The sequence below is a fragment of the Garra rufa genome, chromosome 8, assembly GCF_049309525.1.
Source record: "Garra rufa chromosome 8, GarRuf1.0, whole genome shotgun sequence".
Classification (NCBI taxonomy): domain Eukaryota; kingdom Metazoa; phylum Chordata; class Actinopteri; order Cypriniformes; family Cyprinidae; genus Garra; species Garra rufa.
In genome coordinates this window covers 48,175,191-48,187,690 of record NC_133368.1, presented here as the reverse complement: position 1 = coordinate 48,187,690, position 12,500 = coordinate 48,175,191, and positions in this window count along the sequence as shown.

Here is a 12,500-nt window from a genome sequence, read left to right as displayed (position 1 = left end):
GACCAAACTGGAATAAATGCCCAGTTTCTGATTTTCTGACAACTTTCAATTACTATAATAAATAAATAAAAAGCAATGAAAATCTAAATTTGCATTCATTTATTTTTATGAATGAATGAATTTATTCATAAATTAATTAATGAATACATTTTTATTTTTTTTTAACATATGCATGGTCTTTGAAGGAGTAACACATTTATTTTACTGCATTGTTTTGACAACTTTCCCACTTATTTCTTATTACCGTAATGAGAATAAATAAATAAATAAATAGCAATGAAAATCTAAATTTGTATTTATTTATTTATTTTAACATACACATAGTCTTTGAAAGAGTAACACAAATGTTTTTATAGCTTTCCCACAATTTTCTCATTATCATAATGCAAAAATAAATAGAGTATAACAATGAAAATAAACATTTTTATTTATTTATTTTTCATTGCATTGCAGTAAAGACAAGGTTACTTAAAAGACTTGAGTGATTAATATATATGGTATTTTTTATTTATTTATTTTTTTTAATATATGCATGGTCTTGAGTGACACAAATTAATTTTTCTGTATTGTTTTAACAACTTTCTCACTTATTTTTCATTACCGAAATGAAAATAAATAAATAAATAAATAAATAGCAATAAAAATAAAAAAATTCTTTATTAATTTTAATATATTTATGGTCTTTGAAGGAGTAACACAAATGTATATTTTTTGCATTGTTTTGACAACTTTCCTGCCAATTTCTTATTACCATAATTCAATCAATCGATTAATCAATCAATTAATAAATTCAAGATCAGTATATAAATAAATAAACAAACAAACAAAAAAACATTAGATTTGTCTGTTTATTTATGAGAATTAAATTTATTTTATTTTTTTTTGCGTTTTCTAATAAATAGTCCTTAGTGCATTTTTAGGGTGAAATATGACCCAAACATTTACAATTTTCATTAGATTTGCCCAGTTTCTGATTTTAAAAGACTTGTATATGAATTAACATGTTAATATATGCACGGTCCTTCAAAGATTAACAAATGTATTTTTTGCATTGTTTTGACAACTTTCTTCTTACCATAATACATAAATAAATAGCAATGAAAATCAAATTTTGTACTCATTTGTTTTTATGAATTAATTGATCAATTTATAAATGTATTAATTTATTTAATTTTTTAACATATGCATGGTCTTTAAAGAAGTAACACAAATTTATTTTATTGCATTGTTTTGACAACTCTCACACTTATTTCTCATTAATGTAATGAGAAAATAATTAAATAAATAAATAGCATTGAAAATAAAAATTTGTATTTATTTATTTATTTCAACATATGCATATAGTCTTTGAAAAAGTAACACAAATGTTTTTTGTTTTGTTTTTTTGCATTGTTTGACAGCTTTCCCAACAATTTCTCATTACCATAATGCAAAAATAAATAAATTAATTAATCAATTACTAAATAGAATATAACCATGAAAATTTAGAAATGTATTTATTAAAATTTTTTAAGATATACATGATCTTTAAAGAAGTAACACAAATTTATATTGCATTGTTTTGACAACTTTCCCACTTATTTATCATTACTGTAATGAGAAAAAAAAAATAGCAATGAAAATCTAAATTTGTATTCATTTGTTTTTATTAATTAATCAATTAATTTATAAATGTATTTATTTTTATTTTTTAACATATGCATTTATTTTATTGCATTGTTTTGACAACTTTCCCACTTATTTCTCATTACCGTAATGAGAAAAAAATTGCATTGAATATCTAAATTTGTATTTATTAATTTATTTTAACATATGCATAGTCTTTGAAAATGTTTTTTTGCATTGTTTTGATAACTTTTACACCAAATTTTTATTACCATAATGCAAAAAAAAAAAAAAAAAATTAAAAATAGCACTGCAGTAATTAAAAGATCTCATTATCATAATTAAATTAATTGATCAATTTAAGATCAGTATGTAAATAAATAAATAAATAAATACACATATATATATATATATATATATATATATATATATATATATATATATATATATATATATATATATTTGTCTAGTTATTCACACTGCATTAAAGTAATGTGAATGAGTTTTTTTGCATTTTTTTTTGCATTTTTTTTTTTGCATTTTTTAAAAACATTTTTTATTAAATAGGTCTTGATACAAAATCAAAAAGTTGTTATTCTGCATTTTCCGGTTGAAATATGACCCAAACATGACAGTTTTTGTCTTGCCCAGTGCCTGATTTGAAAGCACTTGATGAATTTCTATGTTAATATATGCATGGTCCTTGAAGGACTAACATGAATTTCTCATGTCTCTTTTGTATCTTTTATTCTCTCTCATTTGTGCATTCTCTACCCCTGTGTCTCGGCGGCCCGTTCAGCGAGTCTTTGAGTCGGTCTGAGCTGACAAGAGGCCGAGCCGATGCCAAAAGAGACGGTTACGTGACGCACAACAGACGAGAAACCACAAGAAAATGGGACAGCACTTCTAAAATCCCCCGTATGAAAGAGTCTCTTTTAATTTGCCCCTGCGCTCTAAATATTCAATACAAAATTGATGGCAGTCTCAGTTCCATAATGCAATCAGGCTTTGAGCGATATCACATTATACATCTGTATTCAGCTGGCCTACATCTGCTTTTGCGGTTATAATTCCATCGAGAGCCAATTACAGAGAATGTGTGTATAATTCAAGTGTATCCTAATAGACTAATTAATTTTGCATTAAATAATGAAAAAAATATGTCATGCATTTCATTACTGTAATTGGTCTTTGCTTAGCAAATCTTTCCCTACTTTCTCTCGCTGACAGCGTGTGACAAGCCAGAGATTTGATATTCCAACTCACGCTTTTGGAGATTTCTCAGCACGCCTGCGATGCCATTCTATTCCTGCCGTCGGATGAACAACAGAGAGCCAAAAAGACGAGAAAAACATCCCCACGTCCCACAGGAAGAATTCAATCCTATAATAATTGAAGGAGTGCCATTTCATTAACTCCCAAACTCTGATTTCACTTCCACAACAAATAAACAAGTCTTAGACTTGCCAATCCATCTGCAAAAACAGCCCAAATGAGCTCGTCTTTACAATTCAGACAATGTTTCACTCCAACAATTAACAGCTCAGGCACATCGTTATAGAAAGCCACTAAATCTGCCATTGCTTACATTTTGAATGTTGTAAACAGCGGAAACCGCACCTGAAAATTGCGTTTCACTTCTATTTTGAGACAAAAATTAAGATTAAAAATACAATAAAAAACTGTAAAATTGTAAAATATTATTACAATTTGAAATTACTGTTTTCTATGTGAAGACATTTTAAAATGTAATTTATTTATTTGATGCAAAGATTAATTTTTTCAAAAGTGTACAATAATTAAGTTGTTTAAAGATTAAAAATACAATAAAAAAACTGTAAAATTGTAAAATATTATTACAATTTGAAATTACTGTTTTCTATGTGCATATGGTTTAAAATGTAATTTATTTATTTGATGCAAAGATGAATTTTTTCAAAAGTGTACAATAATTAAGTTGTTTAAAGATTAAAAATACAATAAAAAAAACTGTAAAATTGTAAAATATTATTACAATTTGAAATTACTGTTTTCTATGTGCATATGGTTTAAAATGTAATTTATTTATTTGATGCAAAGATGAATTTTTTCAAAAGTGTACAATAATTAAGCTGTTTAAAGATTAAAAATACAATAAAAAAACTGTAAAATATTAGTACAATTTAAAATGACTGTTTTCTATGTGAATATGTTTTAAAATGTAATTTATTTCTTTGATGCAAAGCTGAATTTTCAAAAGTGTACAATAATTAAGTTGTTTAAAGATTAAAAATACAATAAAAAACTGTAAAATTGTAAAATATTAGTACAATTTAAAATGACTGTTTTCTATGTGAATATGGTTTAAAATGTAATTTATTTATTTGATGCAAAGCTGAATTTTTTCAAAAGTGTACAATAATTCAGTTGTTTAAAGATTAAAAATACAATAAAAACTAAAACTGTAAAATATTATTACAATTTAAAATGACTGTTTTCTATGTGAAGATGTTTTAAAATGTAATACATTTTTTTGATGCTGAATTTTCAAAAGTGTACAATAATTAAGTTGTTTAAAGATTAAAAATACAATAAAAAACTGTAAAATTGTGAAATATTATTACAATTTAAAATGACTGTTTCCTATATGAATATATTTTAAAATGTAATTTATTTCTTTGATGCAAAGCTGCATTTTCAGTATCATTACTCAAGATTAAATAATCAAGTTTAAAAAATGCAATAAAATTTTTTAAAATTGTCAAATATTATTACAATTTAAAATGACTATTTCTATGTGAATATATTTTAAAATGTAATTTATTTCTTTGATGCAAAGCTGAATTTTCAAAAGTGTCCAATAATTAAGTTTAAAGATTAAACATACAATAAAAAAACTGTAAAATTGTGAAATTAATTTAAAATGACTGTTTTCTATGTGAATATGTTTTAAAATGTAATTTATTTCTTTGATGCAAAGCTAAATTTTCATCTTTAGTATCACATGATCCTTCAGAAATCATTGTAATATGCTGATTTTGTTATGATTTGCTTTTGTAAAATTTTTCAGGATTCTTTGATGAATGGAAAGTTCAAAAGAATATCAATTATTTGATGTGAGAAGTGTAACATTCATGCACACTACTGGGCAAAAATGTACAATAATTAAGTTGTTTAAAGATTAAAAATACAGTAAATTGTAAAATGTTATTAAAATGACTGTTTTCTATGTGAAGATGTTTTAAAATTTAATTTATTTCTTTGATGCAAAGCTGAATTTTCAGCATCATTACTCCAGTTTTCAATGTCACACGACCCTTCAGAAATCATTCTAATATACTGATTTTCTTATGATTTGCTGCTATATATTTTTGTAAACTTTTTTTCAGGATTCTTTGATTAATAGAAAGTTCAACAGAATATCAATTATTTGATGTGAGAAGTGTAACATTCATGCACACTACTGGACAAAAGTGTACAATTATTAAGTTGTTTAAAGATTAAAAATACAGTAAAAACTGTAAAATTGTAATATATTATTACAATGTAAAATGACTGTTTTCTAAGTGAATATGTTTTAAAATGTAATTTATTTTTTTGATGAAAAGTTGAATTTTCAGCATCATTACTTTTATTAGTCTTCAGTGTCACATGATCCTTCAGAAATCATTCTAATATGCTGATTTCTTGATGATTTGCTGCTATATATTTTTGTAAACTTTCTTTCAGGATTCTTTGAAGAATAGAAAGTTTAAAAGAATATCAATTACTTGAAATAGAAATCTTTTGTAACATTAGAAATGTTTTTACTGTCACTTATAATCAACTGAATGCACCCTTGACATATAAAAGTATTAATTTCTTCAAAAAAGCATCTCACTTTTTATGGTTTCCACAAAATTGTTGGGTGTTTTCAACATTGATAATGATCAGAAATGTTTTTTAACAGCAAACGAGCATATTAGAATGATTCTGAAGCATCATGTGACACTGAAGACTAAAGTAATGATGCTGAAAATTCAGCTTTGATCACAGAAATAAATTATGTTTTAACATTATATTCACATAGAAAGCAGCTATTTTAAACAGCAATAATATTTCACATTTTTACTGTATTTTTGATCAAATAAACGCACCCTTGGTACTTTTAAAAACATTTAACTTCATCCAGTGATCTGTAAAGTTCTTCAGAGCAGAAATGAACCATTCACTAAAAAACAGCTCAAAAGAAAGATTCATTCAAAAAAAAAAAAACAGCTATTTTAAATTGCAATAATAAATAACAATTTTACTGTATTTTTGATCAAATAAATGCAGCCTTGAGAGAGCAAAAATACTTCTTTCAAAAGCATAAAAAAAAATCATAATTATTCCAAAACTTTTGACCAAAATGATGAGGTTTTGAACACCTAAGCTACACTTAAAATGTCTGATTGTCACAAAGAGATAAATTACATTTTACAATATATTCAAATAGAAAACAGCTATTTTAAATTTGAATAATATTTCACAATTTTACTGTATTTTTGATCAAATAAATGCAGCCTTGAGAGAGCAAAAAATACTTCTTTCAAAAGCATAAAAAAATCATAATTATTCCAAAACTTTTGACCAAAATTATGAGGTTTTGGACACTTAAGTTACACTTAAAATGTCTGATTAACACAAATAGATCAATTACATTTTACAATATATTAAAAAAAAAACAAAAAAAACAGCTATTTTAAATTGCAATAATAATTCACAATTTTACTGTATTTTTGATCAAATAAATGCAGCCTTGAGAGAGGTAAAATAGTTATTTCAAAAGCATAAAAAATGATAATTATTCCAAACTTTTGACCAAAATGATGAGGTTTTGGACACTTAAGTTACACTTAAAATGTCTGATTGACACAAATAGATCAATTACATTTTACAATATATTCAAATAAAAAAAGCTATTTTAAATTGCAATAATATTTCACAATTTTACTGTATTTTTGATCAAATAAATGCAGCCTTGAGAGAGCAAAAGAGACTTCTATCAAAAGCATTAAAAAAAAAAAAATTATTCCAAAACTTTTGACAAAAATGATGAGGTTTTGGACACTTAAGTTACACTTAAAATGTCTGAATGTCACAAAGAGATAAATTATATTTGACAATATATTCAAATAGAAAACAGCTATTTTAAATTGCAATAATATTTCACAATTTTACTGTATTTTTGATCAAATAAATGCAGCCTTGAGAGAGGTAAAATAGTTATTTCAAAAGCATAAAAAATGATATTTATTCCAAAACTTTTGACCAAAATGATGAGGTTTTGAACACTTAAGTTACACTTAAAATGTCTGATTAACACAAATAGATCAATTACATTTTACAATATATTCAAAAAAAAAAAAAAAAGCTATTTTAAATTGCAATAATATTTCACAATTTTACTGTATTTTTGATCAAATAAATGCAGCCTTGAGAGAGCAAAAAATACTTCTTTCAAAAGCATAAAAAAAATCATAATTATTCCAAAACTTTTGACCAAAATTATGAGGTTTTGGACACTTAAGTTACACTTAAAATGTCTGATTAACACAAATAGATCAATTACATTTTACAATATATTAAAAAAAAAACAAAAAAAACAGCTATTTTAAATTGCAATAATAATTCACAATTTTACTGTATTTTTGATCAAATAAATGCAGCCTTGAGAGAGGTAAAATAGTTATTTCAAAAGCATAAAAAATGATAATTATTCCAAACTTTTGACCAAAATGATGAGGTTTTGGACACTTAAGTTACACTTAAAATGTCTGATTGACACAAATAGATCAATTACATTTTACAATATATTCAAATAAAAAAAGCTATTTTAAATTGCAATAATATTTCACAATTTTACTGTATCTTGATCAAATAAATGCAGCCTTGAGAGAGCAAAAGAGACTTCTATCAAAAGCATTAAAAAAAAAAAATTATTCCAAAACTTTTGACAAAAATGATGAGGTTTTGGACACTTAAGTTACACTTAAAATGTCTGAATGTCACAAAGAGATAAATTATATTTGACAATATATTCAAATAGAAAACAGCTATTTTAAATTGCAATAATATTTCACAATTTTACTGTATTTTTGATCAAATAAATGCAGCCTTGAGAGAGGTAAAATAGTTATTTCAAAAGCATAAAAAATGATATTTATTCCAAAACTTTTGACCAAAATGATGAGGTTTTGAACACTTAAGTTACACTTAAAATGTCTGATTAACACAAATAGATCAATTACATTTTACAATATATTCAAAAAAAAAAAAAAAAGCTATTTTAAATTGCAATAATATTTCACAATTTTACTGTATCTTGATCAAATAAATGCAGCCTTGAGAGAGCAAAAAATAATTCTTTCAAAAGCATAAAAAAATTATAATTATTCCAAAACTTTTTACCAAAATGATGAGGTTTTGGACACTTAAGTTACACTTAAAATGTCTGATTGTCACAAAGAGATAAATTACATTTTACAATATATTCAAATAGAAAACAGCAATTTTAAATTGCAATAATATTTCACAATTTTACTGTATTTTTGATCAAATAAATGCAGCCTTGAGAAAGCAAACATCACAAACATCTTTTACAAACATTAAAAATCGACCAAAATGATGAGGTTTTGGACACTTAAGTTACACTTAAAATGTCTGAATTTCACAAAGAGATAAATTACATTTAGATAAATTGCAATTTAAGTGTAACTTAAGTGTCCAAAAACATAATTTTGGTCAAAAAAGTGATTTTTATATATATTTAAAATAATTTAAAATAGGTTTCTTCTGCTCTTTGATTAAACATACATACAAACAAGTGTCATTTTTTGTAAATTCTTGCTAATTTGTATCTATCTGTGACATTCAGACATTTGAAGTGTAACTTAAGTGCCTGAAAAAGTTGTAATTCTGGTCAAAAGTGAAATAATTCTGATTTTTTAATGTCTTTTCTGCCCATTTGTCACTGACCCATGGACATGTGTGACCCTGGACCACTTTATATAAAGCTGAATGAATAATCTTCACATTGATGTATGGTTTGTTAGGATAGGACAATATCTGGCCGAGATACGACTATTTGAAAACCTAGAATCTGAGGGTGCACAAAAAAAATCTAAATACTGAGAAAATCACCTTTGAAGTTGTTTAAATGAAGCTCTTAGCAATGCATATTACTAATCACAAATTAAGTTTTGATATATTTATGGTAGGAAATGTACAAAATATCTTCATGGAACACAATCTTTACATAAAAATCAACAATTTTGACCCATACAGTGTATTCTTGCCTATTGCTATAAATATATCCATGCTACTTAAGACTGTTTTGTGGTCCAGGGTCACATATGAGGTGTTCTTGATTTAAATGAAGCTAAATATTACAACAGTAATCTAAAAAGGTTTGTTTTTCTTTAAATATCCCTTCACATGGTACTAAATGCAGAATGCATGAAGCTATTTCAGCCAGTCTGGTGTGGAAAGGACGGCTCTCAGTCTGCGCCGCTGAAGGTGTGAATGCAAACACTGATTGCTTGAGTCTCTGACACCCTTACAGCTGCTTCACACACACACAGATACCCATTTGGTCTCGCAATTTGGATCATAGACTGGCATAAGCCTTGTCACAACAAAGCGAATATGACCTCTGAATGCATTTTGTGCTGGAAGACATGTTTCCATTTGCTATTATGTGTACAAATGCTGCAAATGTGTACAAGAGCAACACATGGTCAAAACACCCGCAAATGCATCAAAACAAGACCTGAACAAATGCATGCGGACACACATGTATTTGTTAGATATCAGTCCTATTATTTGCTTTAAAAAAGCCACATTTTGCTTATATTGCGATCGCATCATGTAAACATCACTTTTATGTGTTGTTTCTGTTTGAACAATGATTTGATTTGTATACTTATGCTGTATGGATGTTCTTTTGACCCAGATTGCTCTCATTATTTATCTGCTTTAAAAGAATATTTATTGTGAAAACTGCTATATAAATAATTGCAAAATGCATTGAAATGTGATTTTGAACACTACAATTTCATTGCATTCGATAAAATATCAATACAACTGTCATTTACAGTAAATTCTTGCTAATTTGTATCTATTTGTGACATTCAGACATTTTAAGTGTAACTTAAGTGTCTGAAAAAGTTACAATTTTGGTCAAACGTTTGGAATAATTATGATTTTTTAAATGTATCTTCTGCTCACTCAAGGCTGTGTTTATTTGATCAAAAATACAGTAAAAATTGTGAAATATTATTACAATTTAACAGAAGAGTTTTCTATTTGAATATATAGTGAAATGTAATTTATCTATTTGTGTCATTCAGACATTTTAAGTGTAACTTAAGTGTCCAACATTATAATTCTAGTCAAAACTTTGGAGTAATTATGATTTTTAATGTTTTCGAAAGACGTCTTTTCTGCTCACTCAAGGCTGTGTTTATTTGATCAAGAATACAGTCAAAATTGTGAAATATTATTACAATTTAAAATAACTATTTTCTTTTTGAATGTATTGTGAAATGTAATTCGTCTATTTGTGTCATTTAGACAATTTTAAGTGTTACTTAAGTGTCCAAAACCTCATAATTCTGGTCAAAAGTTAAGAATAATTATGATTTTTGTAAAATAAGTTTATTCTGCTCACCAAGGCGGTTTATTTGATCAAAAATACAGTCAAAAATTGTGAAATATTATTACAATTTAACAGAAGAGTTTTCTATTTAAATATATTGTAAATATAATTTATCTATTTGTACAATTCAGACATTTTAAGTGTAACTTAAGTGTCCAACATTATAATTAGTCAAAACTTTGGAGTAATTATGATTTTTAATGTTTTTGAAAGAAGTGTCTTCTGCTCACTCAAGGCTGTGTTTATTTGGTCAAAAATACAGTAAAAATTGTGAACTATTATTACAATTTAACCGAACAGTTTTCTGTTTGAATATATTGTGAAATGTAATTTATCTCTTTGTGTCATTCAGACATTTTAAGTGTAACTTAAGTGTCCAAAACCTCATAATTCTGGTCAAAAGTTACGAATAATTATGATTTTTATAAAATAAGTTTATTCTGCTCACCAAGGCGGTTTATTTGATCAAAAATACAGTCAAAAATTGTGAAATATTATAACAATTTAAAATGACTGTTTTCCATTTGAATATATTGTAAAATGTACTTTATCTATTTGTGTCATTCAGACATTTTAAGTGTAAATTAAGTGTCCAAAACATTATAATTCTGGTCAAAAGTTTGGAATAATTATAATTCTTAAAATGTTCTTGAAAAAAGTCTCTTCTGCTCATTCAAGGCTTTGTTTATGTGATAAGAAATACATTAAAAATTGTGAAATTGTGTTATATTATTATTATTACTATCTTTTATTTGAATATATTGTAAAATGTAATTTATCTATTTGTGAAATTCAATCATTTTAAGTGTAACTTAAGTGTCCAAAAGTTTGGCTAAATTAAAATTTTTAATGTTGTTGAAAAAAGTCTCTTCTGCTCACTCAATGTTGTGTTTATTTGATCAAAAGTACAGTAAAAACAGTTTTAAGTGTAACGTAAGTGTCCAAACGTCATAATTTTGGTCAAAAGTTTGGAATAATTATGATTTTTTTTTTAAAGTCTCTTCTGTTCACAAAGGCTGTGTTTATTTGATTACATTAAAAATTGTGAAATATTATTGCAATTTAAAAGAGCTGTTTTCTATTTAAATATATTGTAAAATATAATTTATCTATGTGTACAATTCAGACATTTTTAGTGTAATTTAAGTGTCCAAAAAGTTATAATTCTGGTCAAATGTTTGGAATAATTACGATTTTTTAAATGTTTTTAAAAGTAGTCTCTTTTGCTCACCAAGGCTGTGTTTATTTGGTCAAAAATACAGTAAAAAAATTAATAACATTTTTTACAATTTAAAACAACCATTTTCTATTTGAATATTTTGTAAAATGTAATTTATCTCTTTGTGTCATTCAGACATTTTAAGTTTAACTTAAGTGTCCAAAACCTCATAATTTTGGTCAAAAGTTTGAAATAATTATGATTTTCTAATGTTTATAAAAGAAGTGTCTTCTGCTCACCAAGGCTGTTTATTTGATCAAAAATACAGTAAAATTGTGAAATATTATTACAATATAAAAGAGCTGTTTTCTATTTAAATATATTGTAAAATGTAATTTATCTATTTGTAAAATTCAGACATTTTTAGTGTAATTAAGTGTCCAAAAAGTTATAATTCTGGTCAAACGTTTGGAATATTTACGATTTTTTTAATGTTTTTAAAAGTAGTTTTTTTTTGCTCACCAAGGCTGTGTTTATTTGATCATAAAAACAGTAAAAAAAAAAAAACTCATAATTTTTGGTAAAATAATTATGATTTTCTAATGTTTATAAAAGAAGTGTCTTCTGCTCACCAAGGCTGTTTATTTGATCAAAAATACAGCAAAAATTGAGAAATATTATTACAATTTAAAATAGCTATTTTCTATTTCAATATATTGTAAAATGCAATTTATTTCTGTGATCAAAGCTGAATTTTCAGCATCATTACTGCAGTCTTCAGTGTCACATGATCCTTCAGAAATCATTCTAATATGCTGATCTGCTGCTCAATTATTATTATATTTAAATGTTATAATATATAAATGTCTTTACTGTCACTTTTGATTAATATAATTTGCTGAATGGAAGTATTATCGTACTTAAAATCTAAACTGTTTTCAACATTAAGATAAAAATGAACATATTACGATGCTGTTCTGATATGTTTTCTGCACAGCTCTGATTTCTCACAGCTCTCACATTATTCAAGCTGGTATTTTGGCATTCGATCATATGTTGATCAAGCAATGTGACTCT